At 45.2% G+C, this 18,605-nt stretch overlaps 1 long non-coding RNA gene across 1 annotated transcript; it reads left to right on the top strand.

Moving 5' to 3' along the window:
* Nucleotides 1-13,961: 13,961 nt before the first annotated feature.
* Nucleotides 13,962-14,846, top strand: LOC124855184. Its single transcript, XR_007035027.1, has 2 exons — nucleotides 13,962-14,045; nucleotides 14,779-14,846. It is a non-coding gene; the product is annotated as an uncharacterized LOC124855184 (long non-coding RNA).
* The last annotated feature ends 3,759 nt before the right edge of the window (nucleotides 14,847-18,605 follow it).

Raw genomic sequence — 18,605 nt, 5'->3', positions numbered from 1 at the left:
GCAGGCAAGACAGGCATGGCATGATCAAAAAACAAGACTTGAGCATGAAAACTAGACATGAGCATGAGAGCAAGACATGAGAAATGTTTCCGCGACTACTAACTGAACAGGTGTGTATAAATGGAGCATTGTACAGGTGGAAAACTGATTAACATGGTGCAGGTGAACCAAATAAACTTAATTGGCTGACAGAACAAAACGTGGCTGCTGCAAAAACAGAGACTCTAATATACAAACAAAACTTGACAAAACATGAACAAGACTAAAACATGACCAGAAAAATAATAAACAAAAGCATGATCAGGAAAATAAAAGAAGCATAATTCAAAATCTAAGAAGAATAATAACAAAAGAACGAGTCAAAACCTTAACTGTGAAAAACAAGAAAAAAACAGAAACCAAAAACCAAACAACCCCAAATCATAACACTCCCTGTCGGGGTGCTGGATAGTGCCCCTCCCGGGGACTCCATTATTCTGCTGGGGGACTTCAACGCCCACGTGGGAAAGGACAATGACACCTGGAGAGGCGTGATCGGGAGGAATGGCCTCCCCGATCTGAATCCGAGTGGTGTTTCGTTATTGGACTTCTGTGCTAGTCATGGATAGTCGATAATGAACACCATGTTCAAGCATAAGGGTGTCCATCAGTGCACTTGACACCAGCACACCCTGGCAGGAGGTCAATGATCGACTTTGTTGTCGTATCATCAGACCTTCGGCCGCATGTTTTGGACACTCGGGTGAAGAGAGGGGCTGAGCTGTCCAATGATCACCACTTGGTGAGTTGGATCCGCTGGAGGAGGAGAAAGGAGGAGAAAGCCGGACAGACTTGGCAGGCCCAAGCACATAGTGAGGGTCTGCTGGGAACGCCTGGCAGAGCCCTCGGCCAGGGATGTATTCAACTCCCACCTCCGGGAGAGCTTTTACCAGATTCCAGGGGATGTTGGAGACATAGAGTCCGAGTGGACTATGTTCTCCGCATCTATTGTCAATGCTAGCTGCAGCCGTAAGGTCTGCGGTGCCTGTTGCGGTGGCAATCCCAGAACCCGGTGGTGGACACCGGCAATAAGGGATGCTGTCAAGCTGAAGAAGGAGTCCTATTGGCTGTGGTTGGCTTATGGGACTCCTGAGGCGGCTGACGGGTACCGTGAGGCCAAGCGTGCTGCGGTCCGGGCTGTGGCAGAGGCAAAAACGCGGGCCTGGGAGGAGTTCGGCGAGGCCATGGAGAAGGACTACCGCTTGACCTCGAAGCGATTCTGGCAAAACCTCCGGCGCCTCAGGAGGGGGAAGCAGTGCTTCGCCAACACTGTTTATAGTGGGGGTAGGAGGCTGCTGACCTCGACTGAGGACATTATCGGGCAGTGGAAGGAGTACTTCGAGGATCTCCTCAATCCTGCCATCACGCATTCCCTGGTGGAAACAGAGACTGGGGACTTGGGGTTGGACTCTTTCATCACCCAGGCTGAAGTCACCGAGGTGGTTAAAAAGCTCCGTGGTGGCAAGGCTTCGGGGTTGGATGAGATCCGCCCTGAGTACCTCAAATCTCTGGATGTTGTGGGGCTGTCATGGTTGACACGCCTCTTCAACATTGCATGGCGGTCGGGGACAGTGCCTCTGGACTGGCAGACTGGGTTGGTGGTCCCCCTTCATAAGAAGGGTGACCGGAGGATGTGTTCCAACTACAGGGGGATCACACTCCTCAGCCTCCTTAGTAAGGCCTATGTCAGGGTATTGGAGAGGAGAGTTTGGCCGATAGTCGAACCCCAGATTCAGGAGGAGCAGTGTGGTTTTTGTCCCGGCCGTGGAACACTGGACCAGCTCTGTACTCTCTACATGGTACTCGAGGGTTCATGGGAGTTTGCCCCCACATGTGTTTTGTAGACCTGGAGAAGGCATTCGACTGTGTCCCTCGTGATGCCCTGTGGGGGGTGCTCCAGGAGTATGGAATCGGGGGCCCTTTGTTAAGGGCCATCCGGTCTCTGTACAAGCGGAGCAGGAGTTTGGTCCGCATTGCCGGCACTAAGTCGAACCTGTTCCCGGTGCATGTTGGACTCCGGCAGAGCTGCCCTATGTCACTGGTCCTGTTCATAACTTTTATGGACAGGATTTCTAGGTGCAGCCAAGGGCCGGAGGGGGTCTTGTTTGTGGGCCAGTGGATTTCGTCTCTTCTTTTTGTGGATGACGTGGTCCTGCTGGCCCCCTCTGGCCAAGACCTACAGCATGCGCTGGGGCGATTCGCAGCCGAGTGTGAAGCGGCTGGGATGAAGATCAGTTCCTAAAAGTCAGAGGCCATGGTTCTCGACTGGAAAAGGGTGGCTTGTCCTCTTCAGTTTGGAGGGGAATTCCTGCCTCAAGTGGAGGAATTCAAGTATCTCAGGGTCTTGTTCACGAGTGAGGGAAGAATGGAGCGGGTTTGACAGATTGACAGATGGATCGGTGGATGGAGAGGCACTCTGCTGGTCCGTTGTGGTGAAGAGAGAGCTGAGCCGAAAGGGAAGCTCTCAATTTACCAGTCGGTCTACGTTCCTACTCTCACCAATGGCCATGAACTCTATGTCATGACCGAAAGAACCAGATCCTGGATACAAGCGGTTGAAATGAGCTTCCTCCATAGGGTTGCACTCCCTTAGAGATAGGATGAGGAGCTCGGCCATCTAGAAGGGGCTCGGAGTAGAGCCGCTGCTCCTCCACATCGAGAGGAGCCAGTTGAGGTGGCTCGGGCATCTATGTCGGATGCCTCCTGGACGCCTTCCTCGGGAGGTGTTCCAGGCACGTCTCACTGGGAGGAGGCCCAGGGGACGGCCCTGGACACGCTGGAGGGACTATGTCTCTTGGCTGGCCTTGGAACGCCTTGGGCTCCCCCCGGAGGAGCTGGAGGAGGTGTCTGGGGAGAGGGACGTCTGGGCGTCTCTGCTGAGTCTGCTGCCCCCGCGACCCGGTCCCGGATAAAGCGGAAGACGACGAGTATGTGTACGAGTACGACATTGCAAGATGCATTGATTTGCTGTCATGTGATTGGCTATATTTCCGGTTGAAACAACAAATATTTTAACAGGTATACCAAATAAAGTGTCAGAAAACTTCTATTCTACTCTCGAAATTGTTGGTTATGACGCCTTATAAGTTCTGCTTTATGGCCTCATCTCAACTGAAGAAATATCTCTTCCAGTCTCTTCCAGTCGTCGTTCTTTCTTGGCACACTGCAAAGACCCATCCAGTGTGTGGTTATGGCAAGAAGTGAAATGCGTTATACTATGACAACAGTTGTCCCAGAGCATTTTTATACACACTGGTTATCTAGTATCACAGACTGTTTGTAAATGCTTCATCACACTCTAGAGCTGACTCACTCCCATGTAAATCAACTGATATCGGATTGACTTCTCTCATGCCACCTCGGTCCTTACAGAAAACACAGGGAGAAGGCAAAAAGGCATCTAAATTCCACACAATTGCACACAAAGGGCAACTAATTCAGCCAACATCTATCTCTGAGCTTAGATGACATGCCTCCAGAAGTAAATGGTGATAAATGTACAGCACAGTGCTGCACAGGAAGTGTGTCCAGTGTCTTGTGGGTGTTGCTACCTCAAGGTCAAAGAACAAAAACTGGGAAGCTCTCAATGGACTTTTGTTTTGGGTGCATCATGGGGTGAAGAGGCCAAGTATGTTGGTGGTCCTCGCCCCAGACGCATCAGTGGGAGAGAAGGGTTTTACACATCTAGTGTGACAACTTAAAACCCACCATTGTTTGAAAACAAGTAGGGGATGACAGCACCCATACAGGCATGGTGTGTTCTATAGCTAAACAGGATAGGATATGACTCTTAGAGGAGCCATAGGGTGAATGAACAATAAGTTGGATGAAGAATTAAACTCTGTGTTAGGAACATTGATACTTCAGTTCTTGCAGTGCTGTGCTGTCTGTCTGTACTCTTGTTCTCCTTGTCTCATCCATCTCCACTTTGCTCATCACAGCATCACTTTGTCATAATAGTGGTCTTATCCAGTAGGAAAAGCTATATATGTGATTATAATTGTCACTCTGGGGTCTAAGTGATGAAGTGAGATATGCCATTACAGCAGGGTAGTGTTTGACATGGATCATTAGAGGTAGAAGCCTTTAACAAAGATGCGCCAGGCCATGAACCAAAACTCCAAGGGGAATAGTGTGCTCCCCTGCTTATTGCTCCGACATCATTATTTAGACAGTGCAGAAGAAAACTGCTTCTTTGCTCCCCTCCCACTGGAGGTTCTCCTGCACAGTGTGGGAAGTGTGCATAATCAGTGAAGTGAGACATACGATTGGCTGACTGGTAAACATTGACAGTGAGCTCCTGTGAACCTCTTGTGAGGTCTGCCCTTCACTGTTTCCAGGGCAAGGTCCTTTAAGTATCCTTCTCTGAGACAGGTCGCTCTTGTGGCAGCCTAGAATTCGTTTGTGTTTGGCTCTGACCTTTCCTATAACGAGTTTGCGTCATAACCATTGACCTAAAACAAATTCCACAAAATGTTTTCCACTGCTGATATTCAGTTGGAAAAAAGAGAAAGTGTGAGCAAGAAGGCAGGAAATGGGAGAATCACACAGTGAGGGACCACATCGATGAGTGGGAGTGGTATTCTTCCTACCTAAAGTCTCACTTTACAAGCATTTTAGCTGGTCGCTAATTAGAAAACAGCCTATCTCTGTTATGTGATGATGAAAGAGCTGTGTGATAGAGATCCTCAGATTTACATGTAATGCTTGCTGCCGCACACATAAAACAGTGCCAACATCAATTGACTAACTAAAATAAATAAAAATAGACAAGTGAATAACAAGCAAGATGTTAAAACTTGATATTTAACTGACAGGAAAAATAGTTTATTGCAATATTTGTGCCAATTTCTTGTTTAAATAAGACAGGATAAAAAAGTAACAAAAATGTTTGCTCCTGTCTGAATCTGCAATAAAAATATAAACATATACAGAAAGATTGCGGTAAGAAGGTTTAGCGATAACTGGCCCCCAGACCACAAACTGTTTTGTGGTCTGAATCAAAACTCTAAATTTTTGTGGGACATCATGGATGCTGGATCATTTTTGGCTTTAAAATAAATATCATCTGGATTATTTAAGATTATTATTAAATAGATAGTTCAAGTTTTGAACTGAGGTTATATTTTTGAACTAAAGGTCTTATATGAGTGATTAGCACAATTAGCGCACTTAGCATTGATAACTGTACACGTCATACTCATTGTGTATTTCCTAGAGAATGCAGGACTTTACCTCAACTGTGAGATCTCCAAACCCAGCATATCTCATGACAGACAGAAGTTGAAAGCTCGTAAGGATAAAACAAAGGAATGTTGCAATATGCACAGCCCTCTTGTTATCTGCAAAGTTGGCTAAATGTTAATTTGCTGCTTTGCCATTTAACAAAACATCCCCAAGGCTGCTAGAAATTGACATACTGTGACAGATGGCCCCTTTCTGTACTCAGAAGAGAACAGCCTACATGTATCTGTAGAAAATAGTTGCTTTTTAAATAGCGTCTTACAACTGTTGTGCTTTCACTGACTTAATTTTTAAACAACTTCCTCAAAACAGCTAGTTCTTCCCACAGTAACAAGCTTAACACTAAATATTGTTGGTGTTAGCACTGTTTATTTAGCATATTTTAGTTATTTTCTTCCATATTTGATGTACTGTACTTTGACCAAATTCTAACTAGTTTTTAACTACATTCTAGTCACCTGTAGTAGTTTCAGTTTTAATTTTAGTTTAATTTTCTTAGAGTGAATCTTACCACATTTTATTTTACTGAATTTATTTCAAGCTTAGCCGACTAAATATAACGATTTTAGGGCCTCTTACCTCTTTAAGGAAAATAATTTCTTTATACATAGGTGAGGTCTAGATATAAAAGTTTTTTTATGCTTTAATTGAATTACCTTTTTTGAGTCAAAAAAAATGGGCTGCACTGTGCCGCAGTTGGTAGAACTGTTGCCTTGCAGCAAGAAAGTCCTGGGTTCGATTCCCGGCCGGGGGTCTTTCTTCATGGAGTTTGCATGTTCTCCCTGTGCATGTGTGGGTTCTCACTGGGTACTCCGGCTTCCTCCCACAGTCCAAAGACATGCCTGTTAGGTTAATTGGTTGCTCTAAATTGCCCTTAGGTGTATGAATGAGTGTGTGCGTGGTTGTTTGTGTGTTGCCCTGCGACGGACTGGCGACTTGTCCAGGGTGTACCCCGCCTCACCCATAGACTGCTGGAGATAGGCACCAGCTTCCCTGTGACCCACTATGGAATAAGCGGTAGAAAATGACTGACTGAGTAAAAAAAAATCCTAGTTAGAATGCATTCTAACATATACAAACTTCACATAACATTCTGAATGAAACATTGTGAAATCAGAGCCAGCAGATTGTTGCATATCTGAAACTCCAAGTTATCGTTTCAAAAACTATAATGATCAGATATGTCACACTGGCATTAGACATTGTACTGTAAAAATGCATAAATGAAATGTATATATGAAATAATTTGACACTTTTTGGATAGCCACCATGTAGTTGCTAAATATGTAATTTTATTGTCCAAACCTGCAAGAGATTTAGGTGTATTTGGCTATTTTTCAAACATGTTCCACCATTCCAAACAATTAAAATTACATTTCATCTCCCTCCAACATGCATACCTTGTTTTTACTATGTAACAAAAAAAAGAAATTGTCATTATTTTTGTCATTCAACATGACATTTTATATCCGTTTCATCTAGTTTTGACAGAAATTAAAGTTACTTAAAAAAACTATGCTGAAAATTTAACATTGGTTGTTAGCATGACCTGAGAGCCCCTGTTTGATTGTAAGAAAAATAGGATGTTTAAGTATCTTATCATTCACCGGTCAGGGCTGATCTAACTGAAAATCGTCCAAGTTCATCTGTATAAAATAGATCAGCGTGATTATGCATTCTCTATGCTGAAACCTTACTTAAATCAACTTTAATTAATTACAATCTTTATTGGTTTTTGTTGGATTTTATTGTGGATAGCGAGAATGGTTTGCTAAAATCAGAATCAGCTTTATTTGCCATGTTTGTGCACACAAACAAGGAATTTGACTTCTGTTCCACTTTGCTCTCAATGTAGACACACCTCTGTGGAACTCCTGAAGTTTGCAGATGACACCACTGTTATTGGACTGGTCCAAGACAATGATGAGTCTGCATACAGACAGGAGGTGAATCGGCTGGTACACTGGTGTGGTCAGAACCACCTGGAACTTACCCCACTCAAGACTGTGGAGGTGAAGGTGGACATTCCGAGAACACCATACCCCACATACCCCTCTCACCATCCTCAACAACACTGTGTTGGTTGTGGACCACTTCAGGTTCCTAGGAACCACCATTTCTTGAAGCCTGAGATGGTCCTCACACATAGACAATATCTGGAAGAAGGCCCAGCAGAGACTGTACTTCCTGAGGCAACCTAAGAAACACAACCTTTCACAGGAGCTGCTGGTCATCTTCTACACTGTCATAATTCAGTCTGTCCTGTCTTTGTCCATCTCAGTGTGGTTTGACTCATCCACACAACAGGACTGGTTCAGACTGCAATGAATAATCAGGGTTGCAGAGAGAATCATCTCTCTGTCCAGGTCTTATACAGATCTAGGGCCATGAAAAGGGCAGCTAAAATCTCTGCAAACCCCACACATGCTGCACGCAAACAGTTTAGGCTTTTACCTTTAGGGTTAGGGGTAGTGTTAGGGTTAGGGTTGTCTCTCAGGACAGTGTCCAGAGCATGGAATAGGTATCAGGAGACAGGTCAGAACACCAGGAGACATGGAGGGGGCCGTAGGAGGGCTACAACCCAGCAGCAGGACCGCTACCTCATCCTTTGTGCAAAGAGGAACAGGAGATCCACTGCCAGGGCCCTACAAAATGACCTGCAGCAGGCCACTAATGTGCATGTTTCTACTCAAGCTGTCAGAAACAGACTCCATGAGGGTAGTATGGGGGCCCAATGTCCACATATAAGGCCTGTGCTTACAGCCCAACACCATGCAAGACGACTGACGTTTGCTAGAAAACACCAAAATTGGCAGATTGCCATTGGCACCCTGTGCTCTTCACGGATGAAAGCAGGTTCACACTGAGACGTGACAGAGTCTGGAGACACCATGGAGAACGTTATGCTGCCCGCAACATCCTCCAGCATGACTGGTATGGTGGTGGGTCAGTCATGGTATGGGGAGACATTTCTTTGGATGGCTGCACATCCCTCCATGTGCTAGCCAGAGGTGCCCTGACTGCCATAAGGTATCGGGATGAGATCCTCAGACCCATTGTGAGAGCATATGCTGGTGCAGTGGGCCCTACGTTCCCTCTTATGCATGACAAAGCTAGGCCTCGTGTGGCTGAAGTGTGTCAGCAGTTTCTGCATGATGAGGGCACTGATGTAATGGACTGGCCTGCCTGTTCGCCGGACCTGAATCCAATTGAGCACATCTAGGACAACATTTCTCGGTCAATCCACCAACGCCACGTTGCACTACAGACTGTTCAGGAGCTAACTGATGCTCTAATCCAGGTCTGGGAAGAGATCCCTCAGGAGCATGCCCAGGCTATATACAGGCAAGTGGAGACCACACACACCACTGAGCCTCATTTAGACTTGTATTGAGGAATATTCACTGATGTTGAATCAGCCTGTCATGTTATTTTCCACTTTCATATTGAGTATGAACCCAAATCCAGATCTCCATGGTGTAATGATTTTGATTCACATTGATAATTTTTGTATTTTTTTCTTCTCAATCAATTCCACTGTGTTAATAAAAAAGTTTTTCAATGAGAATATTTAATTAATCGGATCTAGGATGTGTTATTTTAGTGTTCCCTTTAATTTTGTGAGCAGTATATATACACGTATGCATGGCATTGATCTGAGCACTTTGACTGTTAAGTGTTCATCAGAGAGACAGCCAGAGGACAGAAACTGCCTCTGTGGTGGCTGGTTTTTGCAAATAGCGCTCTGTAGCTCCAATCCGAAGGTAAAAGTCTAAACAGTTTGTGCCCAGGATGTGTGGGATGTAGAAAAAGAAACTATTATATTATGTTACTTAAACTCTATATAACATTTTACACTGTGTATTGTTTTGTGTGTAAAGGACCTCTGATGGACCACCTTGACAACCCTCTGGTACACAGTTTATAAAAGAAGGAGTAGCTCTACCGGTTAAGATTGCAGATTGAACTACGGCGAGGTACGCTTGCAGGGACTGCACAGATATACTGGATTTGGCCTCCTGGCTACAGGTGTATGATAAGCACTTATCTGTGTGCACTAAACGTACATATGCATTCAGAGTTCTGCTTTTTTCCTCAAAACACGCTCTGCAACCCCCAACGATGCAAACTCCCTGCTTATGCACAAGAAAACACACACACACACACACACACACTCTTGTTTTGCTATATGTAGTGAGGACCATGTGTTGACTCCAATTGACTTCCATTGATTTTCAGTCATTTTCAACCCTTTCTATGCCCTAACCCTGACAATAACCCTAAACCTAACCATTACCAGTGCATGCCTAACCCTAACCTTAACCTAAAGTCAATTCATACCTTAGTCCTAAACCTAACCGATTGCAAAATAGGTCGTGAGGACCAGCAAAATGTCCTCACTTTGGTACAAACGGTCCTCAATTTGATGGTGAAATCGGGAAAATGGTTCTCACTGTGATGCCAAGACAGGAACACACACACACACACACACACACACACACACACACACATCCGTGTTTTACTATCTTTATGAGGGCTTTTCGGTTACTTCCATTGACTTCCATTCATTTTCCTTGATTTTTAGTGCCTAACCCTGACCCTAACACTAACCCTAACACTAACCAGTTAATACCTAACCCTAACAATAACTCAATTCATACCCTAGTCCTAAACCTAACCCCTTTCCCAAGAACGGAATTTGAAAAGTGAGGACCAGGAAAATGTCCTCACATTGCGATAAAAATACGAAAAATGGTTCTCACTCAGCACCAAGTACAAGAACACACACACACACACAAAAGTGTTAATCGTAGGAATAATATCTTAGCACAATAGAAAGAGAGGCAACAAAATAAGTAGCTGCTCACCCTGCTTCTCACACAGGCTCATTTTTCTTAAAATTAGCTCTCTCGTTTTGTTGTGCATTGCACACAGCCGCTAGAAAACAAGTGCTTCACGCCAGGCTGTATTTATCAACATTTCCATTTACCGTGTACTAAAAGGACATAAGCAGCACATTCTCCTCAGTTCATGGACAAACTCTTTTAATATGGCGAGGAAGGGAGCCCGTTTTTCACCAGGCACAGCCAGACAAACGTATCACAAATAGTGCAAGACAGGCAGATAGGGGCTCATAACAACAGATCATCAGTAATTTTCAAAAGTACTGAGTTCCGCCGCGAGCAGCGCTCAATGGGTCAGAAAGTGTACTTGACAGGAAATATGCATACTGAGTGGATCCTACTCCCATGCTTTTCATTTGCATTGTGTATTGATTTTTTTGGTCTCATTTAATACAATATTATGTGTGGGTCTACGGTGGCTTTTAGGTGTCTCTGGAGTGGACCGGTTCCATTGGAGGCTTAATGATAATTGCAGCTGGTAGAGGCAAGCTGAGGCAGATTTCATTGCGGGGCCATCAGGGCCTTCTCGCCCACTCTACTTCCATTCCTATACTCCCTCCTTATGTTACACAGAAAAAAATACACATGAAGAAAATATATCTGAGAATGAAGGAACGTACCAGGAGTAGGCTCAAGCTGCTTACCAGTGCCAAGGTTTTATGAAGTTGCAGTTTCAAAACCATTAAAATACTTAAACATACCGTTCCTGCAGCATAAAGTAGTTTTACTGAGATCCCAGAGAATGGGACCAGTGTAAATACCTGACTTTTGTGAAGTGCCTTGAGACAACATGTGTTGTGAATTGGCGCTATATAAATAAACTGAAACTGAAACTAAAGATTAGAGTAAGGGCACTGGGCCCCACCCCCACCTGTTGCCACACACTGCTTGTCAGCTATCTGATAAAGGGTCCTACATTTACAATAAAGAAACAATTTGCTGTTTTGAAATATTTCTGATTATACAAAAGTCAGAAAGTCATAGTATGGAAACTAAAAGGTCTCCGACCATCACTTTTATTAAGGTAATACAGTCTTTAGAATAAGAGCAAAATATCTGTAAAGCAGTGGACTGCAAGCTGGCTACCCTGGCAGAAAGGTCATTGAATTAACCAGCCAATATGAGTTTGTTGTACCTGCATTGCTCCGTAAAAAATCTTTATCAATAATAATTTATTTATCTGTAGCAGACAGATGTCATATCACAGTTATTTTCTTGAAATCGTAAGAAATCCTCAAGCAACATTACTTTGCGTAGTAACATAGACCTTCTTCAGCTGAGAAAACAGTGCCAAACAGCAATGATTTATTGTGAATAAGAAATCTTTCTACTACAAGAACAATTACTTATAGGAACGTCACATAACAGGTCTTCAGAAAAACCGAAATGTTCCATAATTCTATTCCAGATCATTTGAAACCAGTGAAAGTGGTGTTATATTCAAAGCACCAACTATTTAACAGTTTCTGGGAGGCTCTCTAAGCCTTTTAGCTAGCCTAATTTTTTACCAGTGCTCTTTTTCTGAAATGTATACAAAGTCTTCTATTCACACAAGTTTATTACAGAGCTGTCAGCTGCTTCCATGCAAATTACCTTTGCTGTCCTCCCCAGAGACCCTGATTATTGTCATTGTGGTAATGCAATTGGTCAAAGTGTGCCTCCCCTTTGAGAAAAATAAAGGCAAATATGTAACTCCCTAATAACATGATACTTATCACCAGGCTGGCTTATAAAACTGTTAAACCATGACACCAAAACACACAAATCATATTAAGGTCTCGGTCACGCTCTGCCGGCTCTCCCTTCTCACTCACCCACACTGGGGTTACAGATTATTAAGCTGTCACAGACAGTGGGAGTGATAAGCGACTATTTGGTCTACAAATTAGGCATAATTAAGGAGAGGTGTTGCCAAACAGAGCCAGATATCTTCATCTGGCCCAAATATGACAGCTCCCCGTGCCTGCATTTACAGAGACAAATGGAGTTGAGGATAACCTGTGGTGTTGGTGAGCAGATAGTAATGCCTGAATGGTTTCCATTCCCTGTCTCTTTGGCTTAGAGGAAAGGTGACAAGAGTTGTATATCCAGGAAGGAGACCGGTGCCGTCGACGGCAGCTGTCTTTTCTTTTTTTTTGTAAGGGCTTAATGCTCATCCCTTGTTTATATCTACAGACACCAACAGACATGCACAAACATTAATGAGATTAAGAGGAAGCGCCGTGCAATATTTATTAGGCTCGACAAACACTTCTGGGCTTTAGTGTGCTGGGAACAAGGCTCTCTTCAGGGCCGGGAGCTGGCACAGGCTGCCCAAGGAGAGGCAGATGTCTGAAATTGCTGGGAGAGGATCTGCCTGCCTGCCACCTTCAAAACTGCTGTGCTACTTCTCCACACAGCTTTAAAATACATGTGTATGTGTGCGCCCTGAGCCCACCTCCCTCCACCTCCTCATTTCCACCTCCTCATTTCCACACATTCACGCCTCTCTAATTTTTATTTTCTCTGTGACCGCTCTTACAACTTAAAAATGCAAATGTGTGGATTGTTGTGATTATCGGTGATCACCTTTTCTGTATTGTGCGTTAACCTCCATTAGGCAGGATTACAGGGACAGAGGCACACTGGCATTTGGTCAGTGTCACAGTAGCAGCACTTGCGAGTGAAACGCGCCGCTGTCACAGTCAGCTTTATCACTGTGCATTCTCTTTTTCCGAGTGTGGACTAATAAGCCTAGAAATTACAATTGCCTCCCTGCTGAATCCCTGATAGGCGGAAATAATGATATCAGTACCCTGCTAATCTCCTATGCTTGCCGCTTGCCATCAGCCTATTGAGGCACCTGTCACACTTACGTCTGATGAGTTGAATTTAATCTCTTTGCTCATAATGACAATAGGGGTCATTTTAATAGCATGGATGATATTTGTCAAGTTCTGTCTCAGTTTTTTTTAGTAATTTTCTAGCACGTACCCGATTTCAGACATCCTGTCAAGGTGTCAGGGCACTCGGACATTAGCTAAGGCAGACATAGATGGCGAGTCTTAAATTTTCTTATTACATACAGAGAAAAAGCAGGCTCCAAGCATGGTGGGGAATTTGAATTTAAATAGATATGGCATTAATTATGGCTTAGAGAAAGAGGATGCTAAAAGTATGAAGAAGCTAAGAAGTCGCGACCATTTAACATAATTTAAAAAATTTGTTCATTTTTCTGTTTTTAAAAAAGGTCCAATCTAGCACTTTACAAAATCAGTTAAACCATTACAAGAAGAAAAATATATATTTTAAAATTTTTTGGTAATTATTTTCTGGGTGGGTGCTATACAGTGTCTTTCAAAAGTACTACGACCGCTTGAATCTTTCCATATTTGTCATGTAAAGACCACACATTCCTGTATACTTGGACTTGGATTGGACTTTTTGTTATAGACCAACACAAACCAAAGCCTAACTGTCAGGATTTGGAGTTCTGCTGCCTGCTGCTTACACCTTTTCGACACTAGGTGCCGCCAGTAGGAGTGTACCTGAGGCGACAGGTGTTGTGCATCTACTCATCAGCTGGGAAGCATATAGAGGAAGGTTGCCAACACCTCGGCGCCTGAGTGTTTTTGCCTCCGTGGTAATTTCTGGCCAGCTCTGAAATCTTTGCATGATTTTTACCATGGATATCTTTTGAAGGATCTGTTGTTGTGAACTCTAACTTGCTTTGTTACCTGTTCCAGGTGTGAATCCTACCTGATCTGTTCCAGTCTTCCGTAGTGGCTAAGGCTACTTCCTGATTTGGTCTGTGCATGGCAAGCTGAACTCCTTTCCTGACATTTATTCTCTCCCTGGCGGGTTATTCCGGAATCTCCAGTAAGATACGTTTATGTTGGTACATGTTTCTGAGGTTCAGCTATTTATCTTTTCTCTTTGTGTTTTCACGTTGGGATACCAACCTCTGTTGTTCCCGTCGGAGGAGAAGGACATCACGGTTCCTACTGTACAACACCACATACGGAGATGTAAACGGGTTTCGAAAGCCGCCAGTCGGGCGCTTCACCAGACAGCTGCCCGAAACAAGCGCTATGCAGACCATCGAAGACTGCCTGCTTCTAGTTACCTCCCTGGTCAGAAGGTTTGGCTCGCCGCATGGGACATTCCACTCAAGTCCCTGTCCAGAAAGCTCTCTCCCAGGTTCATTGGACCCTATGTAATTGATTCTCTCGTGGGTCCTGCATCTGTTCGCCTTCGTCTGCCTCCTAGTCTCTGTGTTCACCCTGTTTTTCACGTTTCTCAATTGAAACCTGTTCAGACCAGCACGCTCTGCCCTCCGGCCTTGCCCCCTCCACCTGCCTGGGACTTTCAGGGCCACCCTGTCTACTCTGTTCGCCGCATTGTGGCCTCTCGACGACGGGGACGTGGACATCAGTACCTCGTTGACTGGGAGGGGTATGGTCCGGAGGATCGCTCCTGGGTTCCGGGTTCCTTCATTGTTGATCCCTCTTTGATCCGGGATTTCCGGGCCCACCAAGCAGCGTCTTTATGTTTATGTTGGTTCATGTTTCTGAGGTTCAGCTATTTATCTTTTCTCTTTGTGTTTTCACAGTAAGGAAGATTAGACTCGTCGCTCCTGTTTTTCCTGATCAATCTTTCAATAAAAACTTATTCCTTTTACAAAGTTCTCCGAGAGTCTCTGCATGTGGGTTAAGTTGGCTGTAAAAATCATGACAGAACACTCAGGCCAGCCTAACCCAGCGGAGAACCTTCAGAGAACTTTTGCTGAACATAGTCAGCAAATTCCTACGCACAGTTCTACTCTTCAAACCCTCCTAGATAGACAGCTGCAAACAAACCAGCAGCTGGAGCATTTGGCATCACTGTTTCAAGGTGCTTGTAGTTCTGAGTCTGCTGCACCCATTGGGGGTGTTGCTGAGCCACTGGAGGCCCAACATCCACCACCTTTTCGAGATGTTTCTTCTCCTCATCCTGAGAGGTTTTCCGGAGAGATGGGTGGATGTCGTGGTTTTTTACTTCAGTGTAGGTTGGTGTTTAACCGGTCACCTCGAGCTTTTTCGCATGATGAGGGTAAGATTTCTTATGTTTTGAGTTTGTTAACTGGAAGGGCGCTCCGATGGGCCGAGGCAAGGTTTTCCAACTGCACTGGTTTCGGGTTGTCATATGAGGATTTCATTAAGGAGTTTAAACAGACGTTGGATGTAGCTTCAGATCAGTCCTGTATTGCCCGCAAATTGTGGGCGTTGAAACAGCAGAATCGTCCTTTAGTGGACTTTTCTATCGATTTTCATACATTAGCTGTATCCTCAGGCTGGAACGCAAGCGCGTTAAAGGTGGCGTTTTTTCAGTCTTTGAACGAGCCCATAAAGGACGAACTAGTCCAAGTAGATGAACCAGAAGAATTAGATAAGTACATTGATTTAGCTATCTTCATTGATTCTCGCCTACGGGAAAGGAGGAGGAATCGCTCCGAGAGAGCGTTGGAGCGAACCTCTCCGTTTCCTCCATCCCCGTTACCAGTGTCATTAGGGCCTCAAATCAGCCACCCCGAGACCGAACGTATGCAGATTGGGAGAGCTAGCTTTCTGCCTGGAGAACAACAACGACGTCGAGAGGCCAACCAGTGCTTCTATTGTGGTGCTTCTGATCATTTAATTTCCGGTTGTCCGGTTCAGCCAAAAAGGCGGGTCCGTCGGCTGTGATGGGGCAACCGACGGACCGATCCTCCAGTAGTAAGACCCCACACTTCACGTTACCGGCTACTTTGTTTGTTAACCATCACTCTGAGGTTTTATCTGCCCTAGCTGACTCAGGTTGTGATCTGAACTTGATTGATTTTGATTTTGTTTCAAAGAAAGGGATTTCCACAGAAAGATTGACCCAGCCACGTCGGGTTTTGGCCTTGGATGGTTTATCTCTTCATGAGATCACCCATAATCACTGCCTCTAGAGCTTGTTTTGTCCGGTAATCACAGAGAAGAAGTATCTTTTTTTGTTTTTTCCATAGCTCAGAGTACGTTAGTACTTGGTTTTCCCTGGCTCCAGCACCATACTCCCCACATAAATTGGGCAGAATTACGGGTAGAAGCGTGGTCTGAGGGATGTCTCAATTCATGTTTACAGTCAGCCATCTGTCCTTCAACCCCTGGTGAGGAAGGTATGGAGGAGGAACTCTCAGACTTAACCAGAGTTCCCCCCGAGTATCATGATCTTAAGATGGTCTTTAGCAAGTCTCAGGCCCTGTCTCTACCGCCTCATCGACCATATGACTGTGCCATTAATCTTCTTCCTAGTGCCCCTTTACCCTCCAGCCGACTCTACAGCATCTCCGGGCCGGAAAGAAAAGTAATGGAAAAATATATTGCTGAGTCTTTAGCTGCTGGGGTTATTCGTCCCTCTTCGTCTCCTTTAGGGGCAGGTTTCTTCTTTGTGGGGAAAAAAGATGGAGGTTTACGCCCTTGTATAGATTACAGGGGTTTGAACGCAATTACTGTTAAAAACAAATATCCTCTTCCTCTGCTAGTTTCTGCGTTTGAGCCTGTACATGGCGCTGTTGCTTTCTCTAAGCTGGACCTCAGAAATGCCTACCACTTAGTCAGAATCCACCAGGGAGACGAGTGGAAGACAGCATTTAAGACTCCTCTGGGGCATTTCGAGTACTTGGTGATGCCTTTTGGCCTAAGTAATGCCCCAGCAGTTTTTCAAGCTCTCGTCAACGACGTGTTGAGAGATTTTTTGAATATTTTTGTATTTGTGTACCTGGACGATATTTAATTTTTTTCAGGAGTCTAGAGGACCACCGCCACCATGTGAGACAGGTTCTACAGCGTCTCCTTGAAAACAGACTGTTTGTTAAGATGGAAAAGTGCGACTTCCATCAGTCAACCATCAGTTTCCTGGGTTTTGTTCTGGAGGAGGGACAGGTTCGTGCAGACCCAGGAAAGGTCTGAGCAGTAATGGACTGGCCAGTACCTGACTCAAGGAAGACGTTGCAGCAGTTCTTGGGGTTCGCCAACTTCTACCGAAGATTTATTAGGAATTACAGCCAGGTGGCGGCCCCATTGAATGCGCTAACTTCCACAAAGACGACCTTCAGCTGGGGTTTGGAGGCTGAGACCGCCTTCACCCGGCTGAAAAGACTGTTCTCCCAAGTGCCTGTTCTGATCCATCCAGATTCTACAAAACAGTTTACCCTGGAAGTAGATGCCTCGGATACTGGGGTGGGAGCGGTGCTCTCCCAGCTTTCTGATCAGGATGGAAGGCTTCATCCATGCGCCTTTTTCTCCCGTCGATTGACCCCGGCTGAACAAAACTACCAGGTTGGAGACAGAGAGTTGCTGGCCATTAAGTTGGCCCTAGAGGAGTGGAGGCATTGGCTGGAGGGCGCTAAACATCCTGTGTTGGTCTGGACAGACCATAAAAATCTGTCATACAGTCAGTCAGCTAAGCGTCTCAATGCACGTCAATCACGTTGGTCTCTTTTCTTTTCTTGATTTTATCTGTCTATTTCTTTTAGACCAGGTTCCAAGAACATCAAACCAGACGCTCTATCCCGCCAATTTGAACCTGAAGATACAGAGAAACATAGCGAGTCTATCCTGATGCCTAGCTGTACCGTGGGCTCTTTAACCTGGGAGATAGAGGATTTGGTGCGGCGAGCTCTCCCTGATGATCCTGGGCCAGGAACTGGACCTCCTGGAAGGACCTATGTTCCAGCATCAGTGCGATCCAGAGTGATTGGCTGGTTTCATTCGTCCAAGTTCTTCGCTCACCCTGGTGTCAGTAGGACTATTGCTGCAATCACCAGACGCTATTGGTGGCCGTCCCTTCACAAAGACGTCAAGGAGTACGTGACGGCCTGCGCCACATGCGCTAGAAGTAAGTCTTCTAATCGACCCTCTGCAGGCTTACTTCAACCTCTCAGCATCCCTGGTTGACCCTGGTCCCATGTGGCCTTGGACTATGTCACGGGTCTATCATGTTCTCACGGAATGACTGTTATTATGACCATTATTGACCGATTCTCCAAGGCCTGCCACCTGGTTCCTCTCAGAAAGCTGCCATCGGCCCTCCAAACTGCTAAATTGATGGTCAAACATGTTTTTCGCCTGCATGGCATCCCCTGTTGCCTGTTGTCCGACAGGGGCCCTCAGTTTACTTCTCGTGTCTGGAGACATTTCTGTGAAGCCCTAGGGGCGAAGGTGGTGCTAACTTCCGGTCATCGTCCCCAAACTAACGGCCAGGTGGAGCGCCTTAACCAGGAGTTGGTGCGTGACGTCCACCTTCCCCGCGGAATGGAGTGACCACTTGGGGTGGATCGAATACGCCCACAACTCTCATGTCTCCTCAGTCACCGGTTATTCACCTTTTGAGGTTTCGTTTGGATACCAACCTCTGTTGTTCCCGTCGGAGGAGAAG

The sequence above is a fragment of the Girardinichthys multiradiatus genome, chromosome 19, assembly GCF_021462225.1.
Source record: "Girardinichthys multiradiatus isolate DD_20200921_A chromosome 19, DD_fGirMul_XY1, whole genome shotgun sequence".
Taxonomy (NCBI): Eukaryota; Metazoa; Chordata; class Actinopteri; order Cyprinodontiformes; family Goodeidae; genus Girardinichthys; species Girardinichthys multiradiatus.
The sequence above is the reverse complement of the archived record's forward strand: the minus strand, read 5'-3'. Positions and strand labels throughout refer to the sequence as shown.